Source organism: Ipomoea nil, unplaced genomic scaffold (genome assembly GCF_001879475.1).
Source record: "Ipomoea nil cultivar Tokyo-kokei standard unplaced genomic scaffold, Asagao_1.1 scaffold1179, whole genome shotgun sequence".
In the NCBI taxonomy this organism is placed as follows: Eukaryota; Viridiplantae; Streptophyta; class Magnoliopsida; order Solanales; family Convolvulaceae; genus Ipomoea; species Ipomoea nil.
The window spans coordinates 1,641,992-1,654,331 of NW_017617607.1; the positions used below are offsets into that span (position 1 = coordinate 1,641,992).

The window sequence follows — 12,340 nt, forward strand, 5'->3', positions numbered from 1 at the left end:
TTCAACTGCACTGAAGGTAGCTGATAATCCAGAATCCATGCCAAATTGAAGGAAGAAGTAACAAGAAGCTTGGGTGTTAATGTGCGTGAGTTTCTGTTCTACTTTCTTCTGAGCTCGTAATTCTGAAATACTCACGCACATTAAGCACAAATCTCACGCACATTAAACACAATACCCAGGCACATTAAGTACAAAACTCACGCATATTAACATGACACATATTAAGTACAAATCTCAGACACATTGAGTACAAATCTCACGCACATTAAGTATAAACCTCACGCACATTAATCCACCGCACAACCGCACGGGAAGCCACAAATGCACCTGATCCCTTCCACACACACACACACACACACACACACACACACACACACACACACACACACACACACACACACACACACACACACACACACATATATATATATATATATATATATATATATATATATATATATATATATATATATATATATAGACTGTGAGAGGAGCAACAGAGGAAGTGACGTGAGAAAGAAGAGGCTAGTGGAGGAAGAGTTGGAAAATGACTTCCTACAAAAGAAAAAATAAATAAAGTCATTTTTCCCCAAAATATACCTTTTTTTATTTGACTTAGAGATCATTTTTCATTAACCTCATTTCTCCCCTCTTGCCAAACACGAAAAATCAGGGAAATGATTTCAGAAAATCATTTTCTGGGTTTCCAAATACACCCTTAAATTTTTTTTTTCAAGGGACACCCTTATATTTTTTTTTTAATATCAAATCGGAGGGGGGTACCCAGGGAATCAAGGACATCTGGGAAACAAGGCGCCCAGCTTGTCGTGTCTAATAATATCACTCAGAAGCGGAGGATCATAGTGGAGCGCATGGAGGCCAATATGATGGGCGAGCGCCGCCGTGGCCAGCCAATCCGCCGCCTTATTTCCCTCCCTGAGAACGTGGTTGAATTTTATCTCCCTAATCCTTTCGGTCTCGCGAATACACCGCCGTACAATATTATTATCCAAATCTTGCTCACTCGTCAGCCCGCGGAAATTATCCAGAAGACGCTTAGAATCACACTCAACTATGAGTTTTGACACCCCATGCTCGTTGGCCATGCGCAGGCTGTGATACAGCCCCCAAGCTTCCGCCTCGAAAGCTTGGCATCGCCCTATGTTAACAGTGAAACCTCCACGCCAGTCGCCGTATTCATGTCTGATGAGGCCACTCCGCTACCTTTGCAGCTACCATTGACGTTGAGCTTAAGCCAGCCACTGTCTGGTTTTTTCCACCCCACCTGGGCAGCCGGGTTCCTCCCTGTTTCCTTCTCCAGGTGAATGCGCTTAGCAAACGCAGCTTGAACTTCCATGTTGTAGTGAGCTAGCCATTCTAACTTGCGTTCCACCGGAATGGTTTGGCCGTTGAATATTCCTTCATTCCTCCAGCGCCATAGCCACCACAACCTAGTACAAAACTTTTCCGGCCAGTCATCCCCGAAGCCCTGGCTTGCCTCGCCCTTCAGGTTTGTCGCGAGCCATTGTTTCCAGGGCATGGCATTCAAAATAGCCGTTGTACTCCTAGGAAGAACAGGTTCCCATACACTTCTTGCCGCCGGGCACGATCTGAAGAGATGAGATAGGTCCTCGATCTGTCCTGCACATAAGTAACAAAAAGGGTTAGAGGTGAGATGTCGCCTAGTTCTCTCAGCATTGGTGAGGATCTTCTCGTGCCAAATCAGCTAGAGGAACATGCAGATCTTCGCTGGTACCCGGATGCGCCAAAGCTTGCGCCAGTCCTTCTCGATGACGTCTTCAGGAGTCTTCACAAGATTTTCGTACATGGACCGGATAGAGAAATTCCCGTTGAGCTCTAATCCCCATCCCACCTTGTCGGGGAAGTGGTCTTCCGTAAGAATGTAACCTGCTAATTTTCCTTTGATTTCTGCCGTCAAGATGTTCTCCAAACATTCCCATTTCCAGCCCCGCGTCTCGTCCCAATAATCTCTAACAGGCGCGTAGAGATCAGGTAAAGCTAGTGGCACGTTGAGCTGAGCGTACAAAGGCTCAGGTGTTAGCCACTTATCCATCCAAAACTGTGTGTTCCTACCACCCCGAACCGAGCTCATGAGGCCCTGCTCCATTACCGGCCACGCTGCGGATATACCTCGCCACGCGTTCGATGCGCTTCGCCGCGTTTGCCTGACATCGTGCCCGTCCCTAGGATGTTTGTATTTTGTCTTTAAAGTTTGCGCCCAGAGGGTGTTGCTCTCCGTGATGAGACGCCAACCCAGTTTTGCCATATATGCAGTGTTCAGCTCGTTTAGGCGCTTGAGGCCCAGTCCTCCCGCATCTCGTGTCGTAGTGACTAGTCCTAGTTAACCAAACTCATCTTGTTTTGTGTTCCATTGCGTCCCCAAATAAAACTCCTCATCCTCTTCTCAATTTCTAGACAAATGCTTTTAGGGAGCGACGTTGTTTGCATGGTGTAAGCTGGGATAGCATTGAGCACAGATTTTGCTAGAACAACCTGTCCTGCTAATGATAACGTCTTCGCTTTCCACCCATCAAGGCGATTTGAGATCCTGGTAAGCAGGTCCGAATGGGTTGCACAAGTGACACGCCCGTGTATAACTGGTACGCCCAAATATTTGCCTAGATCGCCGGTGCTTGCAATTCCTAGCCGCCCTGTAATGTCCGCCGCGAGGCCTGGGTCCGTGTTCTTAGAGAAGAACACTTGTGATTTGTTGAGGCTAATTTTCTGTCCCGAAGCTTGACAAAAACGGTCCAAGCAATTCTTTACTATCCCAACCTGTTCTACTGATGCCTCCGTGAAAAGAACCATGTCATCTGCAAAACAAAGGTGGGTTAAAATAGGTCCATTAGTAGCAAGTTTGATACCTTTCCAGTGTTTCCTTCCCACTTCTGCGACTATAAGCTAGCTCAGTCTTTTCATACACAACACAAAAATTGCTGGTGACATTGCATCACCTTGCCTGATACCAAGTTCCGGGCGGATTGGCTCCAGCCGATCGCCGTTCTAAATGATAGATAGCCTTGGCGTGCGAATGCATGCCATAATGAGGTGCCTTAAGGGTCCAGTAAAACCAGCACAGTCAAGAGTGTTCTGGATGAAACTCCACGATAACCGGTCGTACGCCTTCTCTAAATCAAGCTTGATCGCCATGTACCCCTTGGCCCCCCGCTTTGTGCGCATGGTGTGCATAACCTCCTGGAAGATGAGGACATTGTCCGTTATCTGTCGGCCTGGTACAAAAGAACTCTGAAACGGCCCTATGATCTTGGGTAAGATGTGCTTAAGCCTGTTGGTAATAGTCTTGGTGATGATTTTGTAGCTCACGTTACAAAGGCTGATCGGCCTAAACTGTTTGATGTTCTCCAGGGCCTGTACCTTGAGAATTAGGGCAATAAGAGTGTCATTCAAACCATCCGGGAGGACTCCTGTCATGAAAGCCTTGTGCACCAGCTGAAAGATGTCCTCCCCAGTCACTTCTCACATGTGCTGATAAAAGCCTGCTTGGAAGCCATCCGGTCCTGGCGCTTTGAAAGGCTTCATGTCCTTGAGTGCATTGTGAGCCTCCTTTTTGGATACCGGTCTATTGAAGCACCTCCAGTCGAGGTCTCGTAAAGCCGGGAAGTTCGCCATGAACTGCTCTTGTGGGGTCCGAGTACCGTCCTCCGAGAACAGGCGCACGTAGAAATTTCGGATGTGGTCCTTTAACCCTGTCTCTTCCGTAATCCACTCTCCGGCGTCGTCTACCAAACTCCGAACGGAAGTGCGAGACTTGCGGATGGCTGCTGCTGCATGGTAAAAAGAAGTGTTCCTGTCTCCCGAACAAATCCATTCTTCCCTGGACTTCTGGTACCAAAGGAGCTCTTCCTGGTGTAAGGTGGTTTCTAGCTCATTCCTAAGCTTGCGCTCCAGTTTCACAAGGCCACGGTCGTGGGTTCTCGCCAGCACCTTCTGGATGCCACTAATCCGAGATAGGAGGATCTGCTTACGTTTGAAGATGTTTCCAAAAGTAGATTTGTTCCACTCTGACTATTTAGAGGCAAGGTTACGTGTGTTGTCCATAATGCTTTGGTCCTGCTTCCAATTACGCTCCACTACCCCTCGAACATCTGCATGGGTCAACCAGGCTGCTTGAAAAACGAAAGGCGCCACCGTGCGGTGTTGCCTTTCTCCCTGAACCTGTAACAAGAGAGGTGCATGATCAGAAGCAAAACGTGCTAAGTGAGTGACACACGCACCTGGGAACCGGGGCCTCCAGTCCGTGTTGCAAAAAGCCCAGTCCAGACGGGCGCCTTTAGGTATGCCATTACAACCATTCTTCACCCACGTGAGATTTGGTCCCGAAAAACCCAAATCAATGAGCCCCTCCTCCTGGATACAATTCGTAAAGTCCGAGCTTCGGTGAGCCTAGAAAGAGCTGTAGTTGCTTGTCTCATCCCTACTGATAACAGCGTTGAAATCCTCGGCTGCGAGCCAGGGTCCTGTGATGTCGCGTTCCGAGTGCCGAAGATCCTTCCATAACCTCCGGCGTAGGTGGTGTGTAGGGCTGCCGTATACCGGGGCTATAAGCCATGGTGGTTGATTGTTTTCTTCCACCTGCATAAGAATGAGCTGGGGGTGAGTATAGATAATCTTAATCCTTACCGAGTCCTTCTAGAACACCCAGATACCGCCGCTAAAGCCGAAAGCTTCCACCCTAATCCAGTCCAAAAAAACCAAGCTTTTTGCAAATCTCGTTAGCTTGGGCGCCGGACACCTTCGGTTCGAAGAGGCTGGGGATGCCTGGTCTATACAGGTTGAGAAGGTTTTTAAGGGCACGAAGGAACGCTTTTCCTCCCGCACCCTGACAAGTCCAAAAGATGCAATCCATAAACCAACTAAAAAAAGGGGAATAAAGAAAGACACAAGGCAAAGCAAAAATCAAAGAAAAAAAACGCAAACTGGGATTGCTTAAGAAGCTCCCCCGTTACCTCCATTTCCACACTGCGCTTGGACACCGCTGAGGTCCATTACCACATCACCTTCATCGTCTAAGATTTCCGGAGGATCGCTATGATGCTCTTTTAAAGACTGCCACACCGGAGACTGAATATGATCCCCTGCGTCCACCACACACACGCGGGCAGTCTGAATCACCAAACCTCCTCGTTCTCCTCTGACCACAACATGCTCGTCCTCTTCTGCCGCCCGTCTGGATGTTCCTCAAGTTCCCCGTCGCGGTCCTGATGCAGAGACGTGCTCGCTCGGATTCAGCCCCTGCGGTGGCGCCGGTGTATTCACAATCTGCTTTTCCTGCACAATCACGTTTGGCCGCCGGTTGCTATCCCCTCTGTTTAAAGTCGCTGGGCTCTTCCTTGGTGGTGGGTTGGTATTGTCGGCACTTACTGCCACTTGTGTGATCTCCCTCATATCCTCTGCTCGTTGGTCTGATATCATAGGTGGAATCGCGTCCAGGTTCTCCTCGTCATCCTCCCGCAATGGGGCAAATCTGGACGCCCGAGCTACCAAACCACCTCAGCCTCTCGTGGTCTCCCCTCGGCTTGCTGGTGATCTGGGGTTCCTGTCAGTTCCTGTTGCCGCCGGTCGACCTCGACGCTGTGGTGCGAGCATCTAGGCGCCAAAGGGGATGGTGGGATCCGAAGTCTCTTTCGCAGTAGTGCCGGTTGGTCGCGCAAATGCCAGGTTTACAACATCCGCCTGAGCCAAAGCCTCCTCCGCGATTTCATCGTTCTGGTCATCGCCTTCCTTGCAGAGCCTCGGGCAGGTCTCCTTTGCATGTCCATACACACCACACGAAAAACACACTAGATGAATACCCTCATAAGCCACGTACCTTACCTTACCTTCGTAGTTGAACTTCGAGATGATCGGCTTTCGCATGTCGATCTCAACGCATATTCTTGCAAACCGCCCTCTGGATCCCAAGCTGGTTGCCCGATCGAGTCGCACGGTACGTCCGATTCTATTGCCAAGCTTCCTGAGGAAAATAATGTCATAATATTCCATCGGGATACAGGGGATTCGCGCCCAGGCAAGCACTTTCTTCGTTGTGTCGTTCATCTGCTCGAAGTTCGGCTCCCATGGTTTGACGATTAGATAGTGGTCGACGACCATCCACGGGCCTTCATACATCGCGAATTCCAGGTCCCCAAACGAGCCGAATCTCACCAAATAGTAATCATTCTCCAGGGCAATCAGATCCATACCACCTTTCGGCTTCCACATCGCCGTGAGACGCCTCAGCATGTACGCATAGCCAACCCTTCGTCCCATCACCTTGATAATCAAAGATTTCCTCCATGGCCCCCTGATCATCTCCACCTCCTCCTTGGTCAGCCAGATCGTTGGACAGAGGGGGTCATCGTTTTCCTCCGCAACCAGATCCTCATGAACGCGTTCCTGCTCCGGGCTGCTCGCATGCGGAAACTGGCCTGGCTCGATCCATCCAGCAAGACTTTCTGCGTACATACGCCGGTGCTCCGATTGTATTTGATGGGGATCCGATCCCACCGGCACTGGCTGTGTCTCCCTCGTGACATGTTCCGCGATTGGGGCCTGCTCACCATCGCCTGGTATTTCATCTAAAGGCGTTTCTTGAACCATCTCCACCTCCTCCGCCAAACTGGCATCGGGGCTTATGAGCACCGGCAGATCGTTTTGCGGAGCTGCCTCACGTTTCGATTTCTTGGTGCTTCGCTCGAGAAGATCAAGATCTTCTGCTGAGCGTGGTGCCGAGAGCGTTTCCATGAGCATAGATTTGGACACCCTTACATTAATTAATACAATTAAAACAACAAGTTAATTAAGTTTTTATACTATTTCTTTACAATTTGGATAAATAAGTGCAATAGTACGTATTTAAATTATTTGCATGATATATTAATATCTATTTGTACACTACCCTATATAGATTTACCAAACAAATTTTTTTTTTAAATAATAGATAAAAACTTGAAAGTTAAACTATGCATATCATACTACATTATCTTCGTATGTACAATTTTTACATATAACTTCGATTTAGGGGAAAACAATTTTTACATATAACTTACATGCATGTTTATACAATACATATGTTATGTATTTATAAATGTTATATTTAAGCGTATATACATTACATATATTAATTACTTAAGTGTATTGAATACTTGCAAGTAATAGAGCCTAGTAACTTTCAAAAAAAGTATTGAATACTTGCAAAATATTTTGTAACCTAAAAAACATATATTTGGTTTTAAATGTAAAATTACAAATTCAATTTTTATACTCATAAAATGTACCAAATTTTTATTATTTTGTTATTTTTGAAATTTTTTTTACGAGTCGAGCAGGCCAAATAATTTAAATATAAATATCTGCTTATAACATGTGATACATATTTGCAGCCACCTTGATAAATAATTACTGATGGGAGTACTAATTAAGCAAGTGGAAACTAACTTTTTTGTTTTAGCTTTGTTTTGTAGCGGTGGCTTGCTTTTCTATTGCGTGGGGCCAATCTAATTTAAAATATATAGATTTTGGACGTAATATATTATGATTAGTTGATTACCAAAATCTAAATACTCCAAACTACTCCAACTTTTTAAATTAATATAACTTAAAATCATTGAAATTTTTTTTTCAACCAAAACGTTAATTATAATACATTTTTTTTTGAATATTTTTAATTATAATATTTAAATAATAAAAGATAACGACATATGAATGATATGTATGATTAAAAATTCATAATAAAATGTGATCTCAACTTGAAACTAACTTTTCGACAAAGATCATGTTTAATTTGGTACATGACAGATCCATTTATGGTATTTTGACCATTGTTAAAACTAAAAAAAATGCTATTATCACCGTTTAATTTGGAACAACAATTTTCTCCAAACCACTAAAATTCCATACCTTGCCTAAGAGAACATTTTTTTTTTTTTTTGAAAAAGTCCCAAGGTAACATTAGGAATTGGCGTTTTGAAAAAAAAAAAAAAATCTTTTTTCCAAAACGCCTATCTTTATTTATTAAAAAAAAAAAAAGCATTACTAATAAGAACCCTTAAACTCCTTTGCCTTAGCTTGCTAGGCTAAAATTATTGGAGCCTTGAGGGTCCTTTCATTATATAGGAGCCTCAAGGCTCCATTATCATTTTTTTCACCGATGTGAAAAAAGTGGTAATTAACGGCACATCTCCCCTTATTTTTCTAAATTTATTATTATTATGAAATATATGTACACGTTTATGTGTCTTTTTATATGTTAACCGCTAAAATAAGACACTTAATTTATCAAACATCTTTTTACAAACATATGATATAATTCATTAGTTAGACCTACTAAAACAACCCGCTATCTGCTAACCATTAACACAATTCACTAATTGATAACAGTTGATTGCCAAACAAGACCAAAGTATAATAATTATATAGAGAAAATTTCAATTTTGGTCACACAACTATATGGGCATTGTTAATTTCAGCACCTAACTTTTAAAAGTGTCAATTTAGTACCTTGAGAATGTAATTTTTGTCAATTTTGGTCACTCCGGTCAAATTACCGATCAAATTTTGACCTTTATCCAACATTTAGTCTAAAATCTGAAGGACAAAATGGTCTTTTCCATCCTTTCTCCTAATTGGTGTTGACCGAAGAGAAACATCGGACGATCCAAATTCATGGTCCCGTCGGCGATGCTTGCCCCTCAAATTTACCAACAATGCAAAATATTGAGGGAGCAGCCAGTATTTTGCTGGTGAAAGAACGACAGCACCGGTTGGCATACAGGAGGGGAGCCACAGAAATCAAGCAGCATCCTTTCTTCGAAGGCGTAAACTGAGCTTTAATTCGCTGCGTCAGCCCTCCCGAGGTGCCAAGAGCAGTTGAATTCGAGAGAATACCAGCTCCACCACCAGTACCAAGTAACCAGAAAAGCGTCGCTGCTGGAGTTATCCCCTCCTGTCCTCAGAACTCCAACAATTACCTCGAATTCGATTTTTTTTTTTTTAAGTGGGTTGGCATTTATTTTTCACTAGTCTATAAAACCATACATTGGTGCTCTTCAACATTTGGAAAATGTTAGATGTCTGCCATATTTATTTGTTGTTAATAATCATCATAGATTTACAGCATTGTTTGTTGTTGTTGAGAACAGTTCAAATTTGCCTCTTGTATTGAAAATAGTTGATCTGAATTTGCCCTTTGTATTGTATGGACAATATTCTGTAAGTAAAAAAAAATTGTTTGCATTGTTGGTAAATCTGAGGGGCAAGCGCCGCTGGCGGGACCATGAATTTGGATTGTCCGATGTTTCTCTTCGGTCAACACCAATTAGGAGAAAAGATGGAAAAGACCAGTTTGCCCCTCAGATTTTAAATTAAATGTTGAATTACATTTTTTTGGTTAAATTTGACTGACAATTTGGTCGAAGTGATCAAAATTGACAAAAATTACATACTCAAGGTACTAAATTGACACTTTTAAAAGTTAGGTGATGAAATTAATAAAACTCTTATAGTCGTGTGACCAAAATTGAAATTTTCTCTAATTTTATATATATATATATATATATATATATATATATATATATATATACACCAAACTACCAAAGTCCACTACTTTGGCGAGGCTAGAAAAGGCAATCGTTATGCCTTGGACCCGTGTCCAGCATGCTTGCTGGACACGGGTAACAGTGCCGTTAGGCACTGTTATCTCCTTTTTTTTTTTTTTTTTTTTTTTTTTTTTTTTTTTTTTTAATTTCAGATCATTTTGTTATTGAAGTATATGTTCATAATTTTATTACCATATGTTAATAACTATACATTCATAACTCCATAACTGTACGTTCATAACTCTATAACTGTACATTCATAACGTCATAACTGTACATTCATAACTCCATAATTGTACATTCATAATTTTCGAAGCTCTATGTTCACAATTTTAGAGCTCTATGTTCATAATTTTATCACTTCATAATTGTAAGTTCATAATGTTAGAGCTCTTTGTTCATAATTCGATCAATAACTGTACATTCATAATTCCATAATTGTAGATTCATAATCTCATAACTGTAGATTCATAACTCCATAACTGTAGATTCATAACTCTATAACTGTACATTCATAATCTTCGAAGCTCTATATTCACAATTTTAAAGCTCCATGGTCATAATTTTATCACTATATATGTTCATAATTGTAAGTTCATAATGTTAGAGCTCTGTGTTCATAATTTCATAATTGCATAACTGTACATTCATAACGGCATAACTGTACATTCATAACGGCATAACTGTACATTCATAATCAAAAAAAAAAAAAAAAAAAACGCCGTTAACGGCAAAACACGCGCGATTTATTTTTTTTTTTTTTTTAACTAAATGACGCGTTTTTTTTTTAAAAACGACGTCGTTTTGGACCCGTGTCCACAATTCAATGTGGACACGGGTCCAGAGCATAATTGGCTACCTCGCTCCTCACTTAGACCCTCGACTAGCCTGCCAAAATCTCAAAAGTTTAAGCTTAGTCAAAAAATTATTTAATACTTAGCCCCAGAGTTTAGTAAAATAGTAAGTTTATTAGTCAATTTTAGTTTATTTGATCACTATTAATTGTTTGAATTTGGTTAAAATAAAAATCAATATAAGTGATTAGTTAATCAGCTTTATGTTACTTTCACTACAAGAAAAATCATTTTTAGTGACAAAAAATTAGTGACGGATAGAAAAACACCTCACTAAATGTATTATTTGTATAGTTTTTGTGAGGGTTAAAAATTACTCTACCTAAAGGTTTATGATATAGTGACGAAATTTTAAGTTTATATTTATTTTAAAAGTATATTCTCGCTATTGGTACAAAATATGTTGTTACCCTCGCTATTGATGTTTGAAAATCATTTCGTTCAAACTTAATTCCCCCAAAATTTTATTGTTGGGCGCCCTCTTATACATAAAATTTTACAGCCAAACATCTTCCTTTCTTCTCTTTCCACCTCTTGTGCATCTCAGTATCTCCCCATCTCTCTTTCTTTTCACTCTCTATTTCCCTTCTCTTCACCATAAATTACTTGGGGGGTTTTTCTCAAGTATCATCACTAACTAACCATAAGGGAATTTCTTAGTTTTTTTTTTTTTTTTTTTTTTTTTTTTTTACAGTATTTCTCTAGTAACTTCATAATCTTCATATGTTGTTAAGACAAAAAGTCGCCGTTGCAAATCTGCGCTCGTACACTTCCCGCTGGACCAAATTCGCCGCGACAGTCGCCTCTTCCCGCTGTTCCTCCACCAACTCTGACAGCTTACAGCAGCAGTGCATGCATGGATCTTCGCCGTCGCTCGTCGCCATCGCTGTCTCTTTTGAGCTAGGGTTCATTCTATTACTCAAATCTTAAACCCTAACCCCTAAATTTCTAATTCCATTTATCCCTAAATCATAATTTCATTAAGCCCATTATAGCCCTAAATCTCTTTGTTGTTCTTTTATTGTAAACTAGTATTTGTCCCGTACGATGCATGGGAAATATGTTATAAAAATACCCTATATGAGGTTTATTCATATATAAAAATTTTGTTATTTAATAATTATGTGTGAATTGTTATGATAAAATTATGAACATAAATATATTTACAATTAAAATAAGAATTGATATTTAAGGTGGGTGATTACTACAAATCTTAAACTATATTAAAAATTTAGTGCATAGTATTTAATAATATTACAAATTTTTAAGAACTTAGTAAACTACAATAGTAATTGAATTACAATTTTCAGAGTCACCACGGATCAAAATTTTTAGACCTTTGAGATTTCTAACTCTAGATGTAACAACATACAATTGACCTTTAAAGACCAAACAATTATTTATAAATATAAATGAGTATTAATCATCATCACCATTTTCTAAATAATAATATAGAAGATCCAAAAAATTAAAGAATACAATAATAATAAGGATAGAGATAATAATTGTAACAATAATTGCTCACCAAAATAATAATTGTAAAAATAATTGCTCACCAAACCATGGCTATATTATAGTTAAGATTTATTAGTGAATTTGTTATATTTGAAACTTGTAATTAGCCAATAGATACATTACTATGACTATTTGTTATAATTAGTTTCTTTACCTTTAGTCTTTACAAAGTTGTATGAAACATTTCATTTTGGTGTGAAGTTTTTTAATATATTGATCGAGTTTACTTTGATTGCATTATGAGAAACACAATATCTATAATTACAACATAACATAATATCGATTAGTGGGAATTATAAAAATTAATATTTAATGAGAAGTAACAATATGTACAAAATTAGAAAAATAATACTC

The 12,340-nt window shown here is 40.6% G+C and overlaps 2 long non-coding RNA genes across 2 annotated transcripts in view; one reads left to right on the forward strand and one right to left on the reverse strand.

The window, feature by feature from the left end:
- Positions 1-12,165, reverse strand: LOC109183843. The gene is made up of 3 exons (XR_002054641.1): positions 12,084-12,165; positions 3,259-3,265; positions 1-10 (listed from the first exon to the last, which is right to left on the reverse strand). It is a non-coding gene; the product is annotated as an uncharacterized LOC109183843 (long non-coding RNA).
- Positions 12,111-12,340, forward strand: part of LOC109183842 — a 23,126-nt gene continuing 22,896 nt past the window's right edge. The window contains exon 1 of the long non-coding RNA XR_002054640.1: positions 12,111-12,181. This is a non-coding gene — a long non-coding RNA (uncharacterized LOC109183842). The remainder of the gene's footprint in view (positions 12,182-12,340) is intronic.